The sequence below is a fragment of the Triticum urartu genome, chromosome 2, assembly GCF_003073215.2.
Source record: "Triticum urartu cultivar G1812 chromosome 2, Tu2.1, whole genome shotgun sequence".
Lineage (NCBI taxonomy): Eukaryota > Viridiplantae > Streptophyta > Magnoliopsida > Poales > Poaceae > Triticum > Triticum urartu.
This window is the reverse complement of record NC_053023.1, coordinates 13,522,448-13,536,472: the sequence shown is the minus strand read 5'-3', so window position 1 is coordinate 13,536,472 and position 14,025 is coordinate 13,522,448. Positions and strand designations below refer to the sequence as shown.

Below are 14,025 nucleotides of genomic sequence, written 5' to 3'. Positions count from 1 at the left end.
GTTAAAAAGATACACTCCCAACGACGCACGCCCACACGACCTCTCCCCTCTCCTCCTCCTCCTCTCAACGCCCGCACGACCTCCCCCACCCCCTTCCCCCTCCCAACGGACGCCACACCACGGGCGAGCCTCCGCACGCACATCCTCCCCGCGCCGTTCGCCGCCCCGCCGTCGCCGTTGGAGCCGCCAGCCGCAACGCCGCGGGAGACGCCCGTTGCTACCTTCGCCGTGGGCCGTCGCGGGAGTGGCCGCGGGAGCCGCCGCGCGCGATCCAGCAACTCGGTGGCGGCCTCATCCCCGCCACTCCGGTCGCAGGTCTCCTCCCTAACCATGAAGTGGGTGCACGGGGGGTGAGCTCCGGCGAACGCGGCCGCGCTCCAGCCCGCGGCGCGGCGGCGCCCGCTCCCCCTCTCCTCTCCGGACGCACCGGTCTCCTCCCTAACCAGGAAGTGGGTGCACCCGGGGCGGGTTCCGGTAAACGCGGCCGTGCGCGCGTGAGCTCCGACGAACGCGGCGGCGCCCGCATCCTTCGCCTCTCCGGTCGCACATCTCCTCCCTTGCTACGAAGTGGGCGCACGCGGGGTGGGCTCTCTGCCAACCGCGCCAGGAGCTCTGCTTCCGCAATGGCGGAACGAAATTCTTAACTCTATGTGGATACGCCTGAATTCGCTTTGGATTCATGTGTTGTAAGATTGCATAATTTTATGGCTAAGGAACAACTGCTTGTTTGCTTGTACTACCACAGGTGTATGTGCAGACAATGAGGGCGTCGATGCTCAAGAGGTGCCCAGTTTCCTCATACAAGGACGTCTGTGGAGTCTTCAAGAAAGAGATTGGAGAATTGCCACAAACTGTTAGTTCTTTCATTGCATTACAGCATTGTCCTACACCCTGCTGAAGTAACTTGGTTACTATATTGATTAGCAAAACCACACAATCAGACTGAGCGTGCTTAGTTCAGTTGTTGGCCAATGGAGTATTCACCTCAAAACAGAACCTGGATTTATGCTCAGCTTGTTTTTAGTTTAGAAGAAACTCTGACACGAAATTTGGCTTTCCCCTATTCCCGGTGGTGTAGTTTTTTGCACAATTCGACCTTGTCCCGCTTGCAAGTGCTTCTCTTGTGCAAGTCCATGCCGCCAAAGCACATGATGGGAAAAAAGTCGCTGTCAAGGTTGTTGTTATCATATAAGAAAAGACTGTAGTTCGTTTCGAGTTCACTTATGTAAAGTTTGAACTCTTAAATTATGACAGCAGAGTTCAAATTTAACCAGCTTGCTGTCTGTCTCTCACTTTTCTGACCCATGTTTTGGCTTACAGGTTCAACACGACCACTTGGTGGATACTTCTGTAATTGATATCGCCACCGTGGATTTAGTAGTGCTCTTCATTATATTTCCCTGCATTTGACTACAGGTAAAACCAATCAATGGGAGCAACTGTTCTTTGTTTATTACCTTGTTCTCTCTCTCTTTTTTTTGCGAAACAAGAGCTATCATTAAACAGTAGCATTACAATCATTCTGCAGGCATTCAACTAGAAACCTAGGAACAAAGTTGATCCATAAACATCTCCTTCTAATCGAAGAAGCCTGCTTAGCACAAAGATGTGCCCCTTCATTAGCTCCACGCCCAATGAAGTTCAGTTGGAAAAATTCCAAGTTGCTACTGAGCTCTTCAATCTCTTGGAGAATCGGTGCAATTTCTGATCTTCCCTGCTCTCGACTCCTCCAGAGGTTGACTACCTCTCTCGCATCAGTTTCTATTGTGATGTTGCCGAGGCCTAGATCGCAAGCCAGTTTAGTTCCATCCCTAACAGCAAAAGCTTCCATAATCAAAGCATTTTCAGCTTGCCCATACCATAAAGCTTGGCCTCTGATCAAGGATCCAGAATGGTCACGTAGGACTAGACCCGTAGCTCCCTCATTCGAGTTCACCTGGAAGCTAACATCCACATTCATCTTCAGACTTCCTTCTTGCGGCAGCTGCCACTTGACTTGCACCTTTGGGCCACACACTTTATTCTTGTCAGCATCAACACAGAGATCCATAGCAATATCTGTTGTCCACTTAACAGATTGAGGCACCATTCTAACTTGCTCCTCATGGTGCCTAGCATTCCTCTCCGCCCACACAGCCCATCCTCCACAAAAAACAACAGCTGCATCATCTAAAGAAATCATCTCACTGTCAATAAGGTCTATGGCCCAAGTACCCGGATGAAGGTCAGGTAGCTTGAATGAAGTAACAGCCTTCAGCTGTTGCCAGAAAAGTTTTGCCCATGTACACTCAAACAGTGCGTGCCTAATAGTCTCATCTCGCCCACATGATTGGCAAAACGAAATTTTCTCAATATGTCTATCCTTCAGAACCTGACGGCAAGGAATAAACTTCTTGATGATTCGCCACCAAAAATTACGAACCTTAGGAGGCACTCTCATCTTCCATAGCTTCTTCCAGAAAACTTGTTCAGATCCTCTTGAGCCCATCACTGGATTGATAGTAGTATTTGCTACAAGAAGCGCCCTATAAGCAGAGCGGACTGAAAAATTACCGTTCCTTTCCAAATGCCATCCCCACAAGTCTCCATCAAGGCGACCAGTTGGAATTCTCATAATAGCCTGGGCATCGACCGGAACAAAATTTGTTTCCAATACTTGTTCATCCCATTCTCCCGTAACCGGGTTCATCAATTCCTCCACAAGGTTAACATCCGATGAAGGAAGCCTTACAATTGGTTTTAAAGTTGAGTTTGAAGGTATCCAAGGATCATCCCAAATTCTCGTGCTTGCACCATCACCAATGCGTTTAATTAGGCCCAACTTTAGAGCTTCACGGCCATACAAAATCGCTCTCCAAGTATGAGAAGCATTCCTCTTATTTCCGGCTGTCAATAGATTACCTTCATGATAATATTTACCTCTCAAGACCCGAGTACACAACGAGTTGGGATTACAAATCAATCGCCACCCTTGCTTCGCTAACATAGCTTTATTGAAGAGTATGAGATCTTTGAACCCCATACCACCACAAACCTTTGGTATAGAGAGATCCTTCTATTTAACCCAATGCATTTTCCTTTTTTTTTTCATCTCCTCCCCACCAGAACCGAGCCATTACTGCAGTGATCTTTTTACATAACTTCTTGGAAAGTTTGAAACAGCTCATCGAGTAAGTTGGAATAGCTTGGCATATAGACTTAATAAGCACCTCACGTCCAGCACTACTAAGAAGTTTAGGTGCCCATCCCGCCACAAGTCTCTTAATAGTAGCCAAAATATGTTGAAAATTCTCATCAGTGAACCTTCGCAGAGCTGTAGGGAGACCCAAATATTTCTCAACTAGTGCCTCAACTGTAATCTCCGTGCCTTGATGGATAGCCGCCTTCATATTGTCATAAGAATTCCCGCTAAAAAATATAGCTGACTTCTGTTTGTTAACCATTTGGCCCGATCCAATGCGGTATCTTTCCAGAACTTCTTGTAATCTATTAGCACCTTCAGCTGTCGCCTGAGTGAATACCATACAGTCATCTGCAAAAAGAAGGTGAGAAATCCATGGACAGTGAATACCAACTCTCACTCCACGAGATAAATGTCCAGCTCCATACTTCTTCAACATACAAGAAAAGCCTTCTGCACATAGGAGAAAAAGGTACGGAGAAATTGGATCACCTTGCCTAATACCCTTCGAAGGTTTGAATATTTGAGAGTAATTGCCATTAACCCTAACTGAAAAAGAAACTGTTTCCACACAGGACATAACTCTATTAATCCATGCATCTGCAAAGCCAAGTTTGCTCATGATAGCTCTCAAGTATGACCATTCTACACGATCATAAGCTTTTGCCATATCAAGCTTCACCGCACAAGCCCCGGATTTTCCTTTCTTCCTCTTCAAAAAATGGATACACTCATATGCCAAGAGTACGTTGTCCGTAATCAGTCGGCCCGGAACGAAAGCGCTCTGCTCTTCAGAGATTAATCCTTGCAGTAACGGTCTCAATCTCAAGGCTAACACCTTCGAAGCTAATTTGTAAAGCACGTTACATAAAGAAATAGGCCAATATTGACTGAGATGTTGCGGGTTTTTAACCTTCGGAATGAGAACCAACACCGTGGAATTAACCATCTCAGGCATTTGACCACCTTCCAGGAAATCCCTCACTGCCTCACATACCGTGTCTTTTAAAATGTTCCAATGACGGATGTAGAAGCCAGCGGTAAATCCATCAGGGCCTGGTGATCTATCAGGATGCATCATAAAAAGAGCTTGCTCTATTTCATCGTTCGTAACCGGTGCACAAAGTCTACTGTTCATTGCATCATCCACCTTCCGATCAACTCAAGAAGTCACCAGATCTGGGTCGGTTCCATCTTGAGCAGTAAACAGTCCCTGATAATAATTGAGAACCTCTGCTTCTAGCTCAGGTTGAGAATTAGCAACTGATCCATCTTCCCTCTTCAGCGACTTAATTTTGTTAATACGTGCACGTTCCTTAGCCTTGGCCTGAAAAAAAGACGTATTACGATCTCCAGCAGCTAGCCAAAGGGCTCTTGAACGCTGTTTCTCCAAAGCTTCCTCCCTAGATAGCAACTCTAAAATTCTAGCTATGAGTTCCATCTCCTCTCTGCACGATCCGGATAAAAGCGAATTTTGTCGAACATACCCCAGCCGAGCCCGAAGGGATTTCAACTGTCTTTTCACCGATCCAAACTCAGATTTACTCCAATTCTGTAGTCTCTGCCGCACCCCACTCAAAGCTGCACTTATCCCTTGCAGATTACTAGTATTAACGTGCCATGAATCCTCTACTACTTGTGTATACCGATCGTGTCGAGTCCAAGCATTCTCGAATCGAAAAGGTCTACCTTCCCTTCCTTCCTCCATCCATTCAGACTTCCTGACAGAGATGAGGAGAGCACAGTGGTCAGATTCGGCACACTGGACATGGTTAACCACTGTATTATCAAAACACTCCGCAAATCTATCATCCCCCAAAGCTCGGTCAAGCCGGACCTTGATGTTGCTATCCCCTTGTTGTCTATTGTCCCAAGTGTAAGGTAGGCCAAAGTAGCCCAAGTCCTCAAAACGGCAATATTCAATGGTATCCCTAAAAACCTCCATCTTCCACTCCTGCCTCTCATTACCACCTAGTTGCTCGGAGGCATGCAAAACTTCATTAAAGTCGCCCGCACAGACCCACGGGTTATTATATTCCCTTCTCATGAATTTCAGTAGGTCCCAACATCTTTTCCTCTTTGTTCTCTTCGGATCACCATAGAATCCGGTGAATCGCCACTCCATATCTCCAACACTATCATCCTAAACCATGACATCAATGTGTGACCCGCTAAAAGATTTCAAAGTCACAATTGAGTTGTTATTCCAGTATAGGCAAAGTCCTCCACTTAATCCCACACAGTTAACTCCAAAAGCATTTGTGAACCCAAATCTCCATTTTAGCCCTTGTGCTCTCTTGGCAGACATCTTGGTCTCCGAGAGAAAGACCAGACCAGGGCGTTGCAACCTAATTAGGTTACTAATCTCACGAACTGTCTCGGGCCGCCCACAACCCCGACAATTCAAGCACATGATATTCATTGTTCCCGGCGGTCATCCTCGAGGGATGCTGCCGATTCATCCAGTATATGACCTAAAACAGAGCTATCCAGTGCCTCACCATCTGCCCTTATGGTTTTCTTCTTGTTCGTATTTTCCTGGTATGGCACAGCTGGACTAGAACCCTTGCTTCCATCAGACAAGTCAACGATGTAAACTGCTGTACCGACAGGCAAAAATAGATGCTTCTTTATACCAGTGTAGCATGCGTACTGAAGAAATGACATGTTTCTTGGATCAGTAGAACCAGCTTCTTCCTTCAGGTGTACTGAATGATTTCCCAGTACCCAACTACCCCCTGGATCTGGATCCTCCTCCACTGAGACTCCATAATCAAAGCGAACAGTACATATCTCCTTATTCGTGAACTTCGCTGCATAGTTCCGTTTCAGTTCAGTTGGCTTCTCAAAAGGATTGAAATTAAGACGGACATGATCAGAACAAGATTGCTCTTTTATTAGATGAATACCAAGACCGACACACATATGAATGGGTCCCTGAACGTGTGCACACACACTAGCAACCTCGTCATTCTCTCCCAAATTCACTTCCAGTACATCTCTTACGGAATTAGACTGAGCTTCGATTCGAAAACTCCTCCCAAAATCATCATCCATAGGAACAGGTAGGTTATCCCCATCCAGCAAGAGTGTCATCACATCCGCCTCCACCGGGCCATCAATAACCCAGTTCTTCCTGGTCTGAGCACCTTCAGTACTGGCTGCTGCGAGATCTCCCGAAAAGGCGAGGACTGACCCTTGGAAAATGATGCAAGGCCTTTCCTTCACCTCACAATTCTGCTCCCCTTTCATAGATATAAAATCCTGCGTCCGCTCCTCACCTTGATAGGGCAAAATCCCCACCTTATCTGTCATCAATACGATTTTATTCACTATAGAAACCTTTTGCAGCCGTCCAAAATCATGCCCAAGGAATTCCCTAGCCCTTTCTCTCATCCGACCCAAACATCTCAGGGGATCTTTGGACCTCTTGAGCAACTCTGACCCATGCTTTCTGAAGGAGGTCCAGTCAACTAGTTCAACCGCATCGTATCCGATCCCCATCCCTCGAGGAGCCGTACAGCCTTCAATTTCCGGCGCCGCCGCCATCGCCCCTGACTCCGGCACAAACCCAGAACGCTAGGCAAAGAAATCAGCTATCTGGGATAAAAGGAAGAGAAAAAATAGGAATTTGGGACTGTAAAAGAAATGGCTAGCAGATAGGAACAGGAGAAAAATGACTTGAGAAAGGACGGGAGAGGATATAAAGGGATCATAGAGGAAGAAGGAAACTAGAAACTGAGATTAGGGGAGGATAAGAAATCCAAAAGGAAGAAGAAAGAAACAAGAAGAAGAAACGGCAAGAAGCCAGTCGCCGGCAAATCGCCCAAGTCGCCAGTCAGTTACTGTAGCAGGGGAAAGTGGTTTCGTGCGAGCCTCACTTTGTTCGCCGCGGTCACCGCCCGAAGAGCGGTGCTGGCTGCTGCTCCACCTTGTTCTCTCTCTCTCTTTTTAGCATATATACTACCTCGAAAGCTTTTAGACTTATGCTAATTTTTAGGATTAGTTATGATAGAGAGAAGGACTCCGATGTGCATGGTTTGAAAATACTAATGAAATTAGGGTTTGCTTCCTGAAACATCTGTTAGTATTCAATGATTCCAAACAGGTCAAGGACTTTCCACGCTCTCAGACAACGGCATTCTTTATCCAACGGTGATGTGATTTTATCCATCTGAAGATTGTGTTATCATTTGTTTAAATTCGAGTCAGGTATATTTTACCATAGTTACTTATGGAAAATTCTTAGAGGTTATACATGGGACAGCAGACAGCATGGCAGATACGTCGCAGCTGGGCACCATGATCATTGCCCCCGTATCTCCTTTTTATGTTATAAGGATATACATGTACACTAGTAGAAAAAGGGTCAAACGTGAAGCACATTAGTGCCGGTTTGTAAAAAAACCGGCACTAATGTGATCAATAGTGCCAGTTCGAATGGCTATGCATTAGTGCCGGTTCGTAATGAACCTTTAGTACCGGTTCGTGCCACGAACCGGTACTAAAAGGGTGGTGGCAGGCTGGCGTCAGGCCAGGGCCCCACGAGCCCCTTTAGTGATGGTTTGTGACACAAACCGGTACTAAAGGTCTAACCTATAGTACCGGTTTGCGTCACCAACCGGCACTACAGAGTCTTAACCTATAGTCCCGGTTGAAGACATAAACCGGCACTATAGAGCAATTTTCAAACTCTACCCCCCCCCCCCCCCGCCCCCCCCGTGTATCGCCATTTCAGTTTTGAAAAAATCAAAAGAAAATGATAAAAACTTCAGAAAATAAAATCCTTCGAGAGGTAGTTATATTACTACATCTACTAGTTAGGAAAATTTGAAAACTTAAATTTGGACATGTTTTGCAAAAAGTGTAGGGAAAATGTAAAACGGCTATAACTTTTGCATACGATGTCGGAAAAAAAACGTATAATATATCAAAAAATTCAGCACGAAAATCCGCATCCGATGGAGACCGCCTACGGCCTGTTTGGAATTTTTTAGAATCCTCAAATTCCAAAAGAAAAAAAAAGATATGGTCAAATTTCAGTTTTTTTAAAAAAAATTGGTTAAATCCGGTCAAACTACTTATTCAAGAAGTATTAATGTTACTACATAATTATTCAAGAATATTAGTGTTACTAAATAATTATTTCAATTTTTTGAATTTTGGTCAAATATGGTCAAACTATGGTCGAATTGTGGTCAAACTATGGTCAAACTTATTCAAGAAATATTAGCGTTACTAAATAATTACTATTTTTTTTAGAATAATAGTTTCAAACTCAAATGGTGAAATGTGTGACTTCATGCTCAAGCTAAACTCCTGAGGGTTAATAGGATTAACATCTTACTATTGTCAGGAAAACAACAAGTGCAGACTTGGAAACGAAGGAGAATAGAACCCGAAAGTTAAGCGTGCTCGGGCTGGAGTAGTGAGAGGGATGGGTGACCGGTCGGAAGTTAGATGATTTGGAATGAGTGATCCACACTTGAGCAGTTAAGAAAGGTGATTAGAGACTAAATCATCAAATAATCCAGAAAAATTAAAAATCGAAAAAAAATCAAAATTTTTTTCCAAAATTTTCAAAAAAAAAAATTCAAAAAAAAAACCTTTAGTACCGGTTGGTAACACCAACCGGTACTAAAGGTCCCCCATACCAGGGCGTGAGCTCACGCCACATGGTGGCACTTTAGCGCCGGTTCGTGCCGAACCGGTACTAAAGGGGGGGGGGCTTTAGTGCCCACACTTTAGTGCCGGTTCCATAACCGGCACTAAAGGTCCTTACAAACCGGTTTTAAAGCTCCGTTTTCTACTAGTGGTAGATTTCCTTTTTGGTAATTTTTGGAAATCATAAATGATATTAATATTATGGTTGTACTGCAATTTGCAAGGTTTATGATGTCTATGTGTACAAGGTTTCTGGTCATGCTATTTTGAAAATACCTTTTAGTCATGCTTGCGTTTCTACTGTTTGTTCAAAATTCATTTTTACTATTGGAATATGATGATAAATCTGATTCAAACTGGAATTCAGTTTTCTTGTACAGAAAATAGAAGGATCAGGCTGTACGTGATAAAATATATGCCTAGAAAATGAAAAGGACAATAGATTTCTAAGTACTAGAACTATCATACCATTCCAGGAAGTTACTTCTTGATGTCATTCTAAAAAATAGAAGGATCAACAGAATGTTCTCCATGATCATTTTAGGTGGCCTTTTAGGCAGCAACACCAAGTAGCGGGGCTTCATCTTAGAACTGATCAATAGGACCATGTTCCAACTACTGCATGGGTAAATCATTTATTCAAGACTTCTCTAATGCTCCCAGTGAATCTGGTCCAAACTCTACACCGCTGTCACAGAATAAAGTTGGAGGCACAACTGAAAGAGACCAAGCAGATTCTTCTTCCGGGTATTAAAAAGAGAACCTGGCTAGAGATATCATGGCATGTCATTCCTTTTATCTTTGCTTGTGTGCTTATCATATCTGATGACATGATTGTCATTTATTTCATAATTAGCATATACTTCAGCACATTATATGTTTTGCTTTATTTATGGACACCAAAGATACGTTTACTTATTGTGATCATATAAGTGAATAAACATATCCAATGGTTAAAGTTTATATCTACTATGTATGTTTATTTTTCATTCACACATGTCTCATTGCCTTTTTAGCACTTAGAGAGCAGAAATGGAGATTGCTCTCATTAAATGAGAACAAAATTGATGTTTTTTTGCAAAATAGTAAATAATGAGTGCTCTTGAATGTTTTTTGCTTTTTTGACTTGTTTTTTTCTCTAACTGGGCCCTCCACAACCTCCTAATCTCAGTAATCCTGCCTCCGCCAATGTGCAGGCATGCCGACCTTTTGTTAATCTCTATACTTTTGAGGACGCATCACTAAAAAGACTACAAAATGTACCACAAGTCTATAAAACCCTTTGCGCATTTTTGCGTACGTACAACAATAAAAAATAAAATAAAATTTAACTGTATACTTTGAAAGTTGTAGTGGTTTTGCATGTCTAATAAAATTTGTTTGTTATGATAATATTTTGTTGCTTGTATTTAATCCTTGGGGATTAGGATCTTTCCCATTCTGAGGAGTCCAATTGATACTTTCCATTATTTTTTAGAAATCTATCACATTATTTTCTCTGGCTACGCTGCACCTACCACATTTCAAGTAATATTATGTCTTAACATCTGAGGAGAGAAGGAATGAACCAGGGTATTCATGTCTTAACATGGATGGGACTGAAACTTGCTATTATGCACTCGGATTATGTTTCTTTTGTTTTTATTTTGCTAGCTCGTAACATATATCATTTAATTTTCGGCTCTACCACATGATTTCATACTAATATCTGGTTGTAAGGATCTTTTAATTAAAAAACGTGTTTTTGGGTCTCCTTTGATATTGATATAAGATTTATTGTCATCAGTTTACTTGGCACAGACAAAATAGTTCTCAATTTTTTGCACAGTAGTATACAATCATGTGGCACTCAACAAAACGAGGCGTATCAATTTTTTAAATTATATATAGAACTGAATCACATTTAAATCGTGTAATGGCAGTGTGTTCGTAACCCAAGTTCTCCAGGGACGACGACGAATTCATTAGTGCACCGCGACAGCCGCCGTATCCATCGACTGCTGTTCGTGCTCAATCAGGGCGGGGCCAATTGCCTAGATTTCGCTCCCCATGGTGCTCCCAAGCTGCAGCGACAACGAACGCTTTTTGTCCATCCACGCCTTTCTTTCCCCCACGTCCTACAAGGCTACAACGCATCCCTAGACTGTATTCATGTGGTAGTGACTCAAGCTTACGTTATGTGTGAGCGTTTGGTTCACTGGTTGGTTTCCAGTTATGCTTTGGGAGGCGAGATTGGGTTCAGACGAGTCCAGCTACCTGTTCTAATCGCAGAGGTTGAACTGCGAGTTTCAGAGGGCCATGTGCTAGGTAATGGTGTGATCTATCTATTTTTCTTTTCTTTTGATGATAGCAATTTTTTGTTCAGGCAAAGGCTTTTGTTGATGTCTCGATGTGAAGTTACAACGCTGGCTCATATATCTTCATATTTTATCCTGTCTACAAATCTCCCAGATTTTAGTTTCCACTTGCTTTGAATCAACGAAAAGGAGACATGCAATAATTTAGTTTCCCCTTCCCTTGTAGAGTTGATGTTTCCTCTTCCTTTAAACTTTAAAGAGTTGATGCACAAGATTCATACGGGGCCGGAGTTTGTGGAAATTTTTCCTAAAACCAGTATAAACAAGAACCTATTATGAGATTATTCACATGATTTATTATAGGGCAGGTATAGATTTGGTGCTAGGCACAAGTGAAGAAATAGAGATATTTTCCATCTCCATGCCATCTGTTTCTTTTTCCTTATAAAGAACTTGTTTGTTTTCTAGATTATGGTTGTTCGGTTCATGGTCCCTGCGCCCTGCACCCACAAAGGTCAGTGTTCAAGCAACAATCTTTAGCTAATATACCTTTTGACATTTGCAACCATACCAAGGTTAAATTATAAATGAGATGTATTTGTAGTAAATTCATGGCCCAATGTTGCAGATGCAGCTCACGAACACATTTATTATTCAAGCACAGTTAGAGAGCACCCTATTAATCGACTGCACCATTTTGAGTTGCTTTATTTATGAAGGCATTCATGCTTGATCATGTGGAAAAAAATGTTGGCATGCAGACCCACAGGAGGCTATAAGAAAATTATCTAATGACATTGCAAAATCTGATAGAGATTGGCTTGTCAGGAAGTGTTCTTGAACAAAGAGATTAGCATAAGGAATTATAACTGTGTTCTTTTTTTGCAGCAAACCATTTTGATGGTAGTTCTGGTAAGGTACGCAGTCTGTTTTAACATTGTTTTGCTCAGACTACTCTCTCATCCACACTTAAAAATACATAATCTGCTCATTCTATTCAGAACATAGTCTGTTTTAACATTGTTTTGGGAAAGAGGTATAAAGCACACCATGTAACCATTACTGTTCGTGCTAATTAGAAGAACAAGAAGAAGAGATGTCTAATATCGTATTAAAATATTGTGTGATGTTTTAGAGGATGGCTAAGGCGGTGCAGGGAGCTGACGGCCTGTCCGCGGTGAGGAGGTGATGGAGGAACAACCCCACACATGATGGGTAGGTGCAGGACGGGGAGGGCGCCGGCCAGGAAGGTGACGCTGCTGTCGGCGACAAGGTAATCAGGAAGGCGACGATGCTTCCGTGCGGGGAGGGGATCAGCCTGGGGATCTGTTCCTTCTTTTATGGGATATATGTCTCTTTTTATTTGGCTGTCTTGCATGATGCGTGATTGTAGGGGTTTTGGTGAAGTGTGTGTGGAGTTTGTATCCTCCTCTGCGGTGGAGTACGGTCAGACAATGTAAATCTGAAAGTGCACACTGGAAACATATTAGATTAACACTAGCCGTTAGATTAAACTCAGTGGGCCTAATCATGCGGCGCGTTTAGTAAAGATTATGTTTGATCTTTATAGCACATTTACATGGTAATCTTTGTTTTTTCCAGGAATATATTAGGCTCATACATGATGGTCCCTGATCCTGGAAAAATGAATAGAGAAGACGTTACTGATTTCGAATAAACTATTTTGTAACATTCAACTACTACTAAAAATATTTTAGTACTATAGAGGAACACCGCCAAATGTGCTTTGAGTAGTGGCTGCTCATATTTCAGGCATTTACAAGGCCATCAAGATGGTCAAAACAAAGATTCATGTATCCATGAACGCTTGTCAAATTTATGCAATTTTTGTACATGAATGGGTATCTTTAAGAGTGTCTTCAAAGTCTATATCTGAGATGATGGCTCTCGGCAAAAGGCAGAACTCGACAGAAGGCGAGGGTCTATCTGAAAGGATCGAGAAGAGGTGTCTAGAGGGGGGTGATTAGACACTAAGTACCAAAAGTTGCAGTTTTTTATTTTTCTAAGTTGAAGTGGAGTTTTAGCACAAGTTTAACAAACACAATACATATCAAGCAAGCATGCAAAGAGTATATGAGCAGCGGAAAGTAAAGCATGCAACTTGCAAGAATGTAAAGGAAAGGGTTTTGAGGATTCAAACGCAATAGGAGACACAGATGTTTTTGTCGTGGTTCCGATAGGTGGTGCTATCGTACATCCACATTGATGGAGACTTCAACCCACGAAGGGTAACGGCTGCGCGAGTCCACGGAGGGCTCCACCCACGAAGGGTCCACGAAGAAGCAACCTTGTCTATCCCACCATGGCCGTCGCCCACGAAGGACTTGCCTCACTAGCGGTAGATCTTCACGAAGTAGGCGATCTCCTTGCCCTTACAAACTCCTTGGTTCAACTCCACAATCTTGTCGGAGGCTCCCAAGTGACACCTAGCCAATCTAGGAGACACCACTCTTCAAGAAGTAACAAATGGTGTGTGATATGAACTCCTTGCTCTTGTGCTTCAAATGATAGTCTCCCCAACACTCAAACTCTATCTCACGGGATATGGATATTTGTGGAAAGAAGATTTGAGTGGAAAGCAACTTGGGGAAGGCTAGAGATCAAGATTCATAATGGTAGGAATGGAATATCTTGGCCTCAACACAAGTGTAGGTGGTTCATTCTCTGAAAGGTAAGTTGGAAGTGTAGGTTCGTTCTGATGGCTCTCTCCCTAGAATGAAGAGGAAGTGGAGGGGTATATATAGCCTCCACACAAAATCTAACTATTACACACAACTTGCCAATCTCGGTGGGACCGAATTGATAAACTCGGTCAGACCGATTCAGCAAATCTAGTGACCGTTAGGATTTTCGGTGGGACCG

At 43.1% G+C, this 14,025-nt stretch overlaps 1 long non-coding RNA gene across 3 annotated transcripts; it reads left to right on the top strand.

The window, feature by feature from the left end:
• The first annotated feature begins 6 nt into the window (after positions 1–6).
• LOC125535138 lies at positions 7–12,834 on the top strand. Of its 3 annotated transcripts, XR_007294585.1 has the most exons (4): positions 12–853; positions 1,321–1,416; positions 10,768–12,415; positions 12,745–12,834. It is a non-coding gene; the product is annotated as an uncharacterized LOC125535138 (long non-coding RNA). The 3 variants fall into 3 exon arrangements; XR_007294584.1 differs by lacking the exon at positions 12,745–12,834 and having other exon boundaries at positions 7–1,174; positions 10,768–12,716; XR_007294583.1 differs by lacking the exon at positions 12,745–12,834 and having other exon boundaries at positions 10–853; positions 10,768–12,716.
• The last annotated feature ends 1,191 nt before the right edge of the window (positions 12,835–14,025 follow it).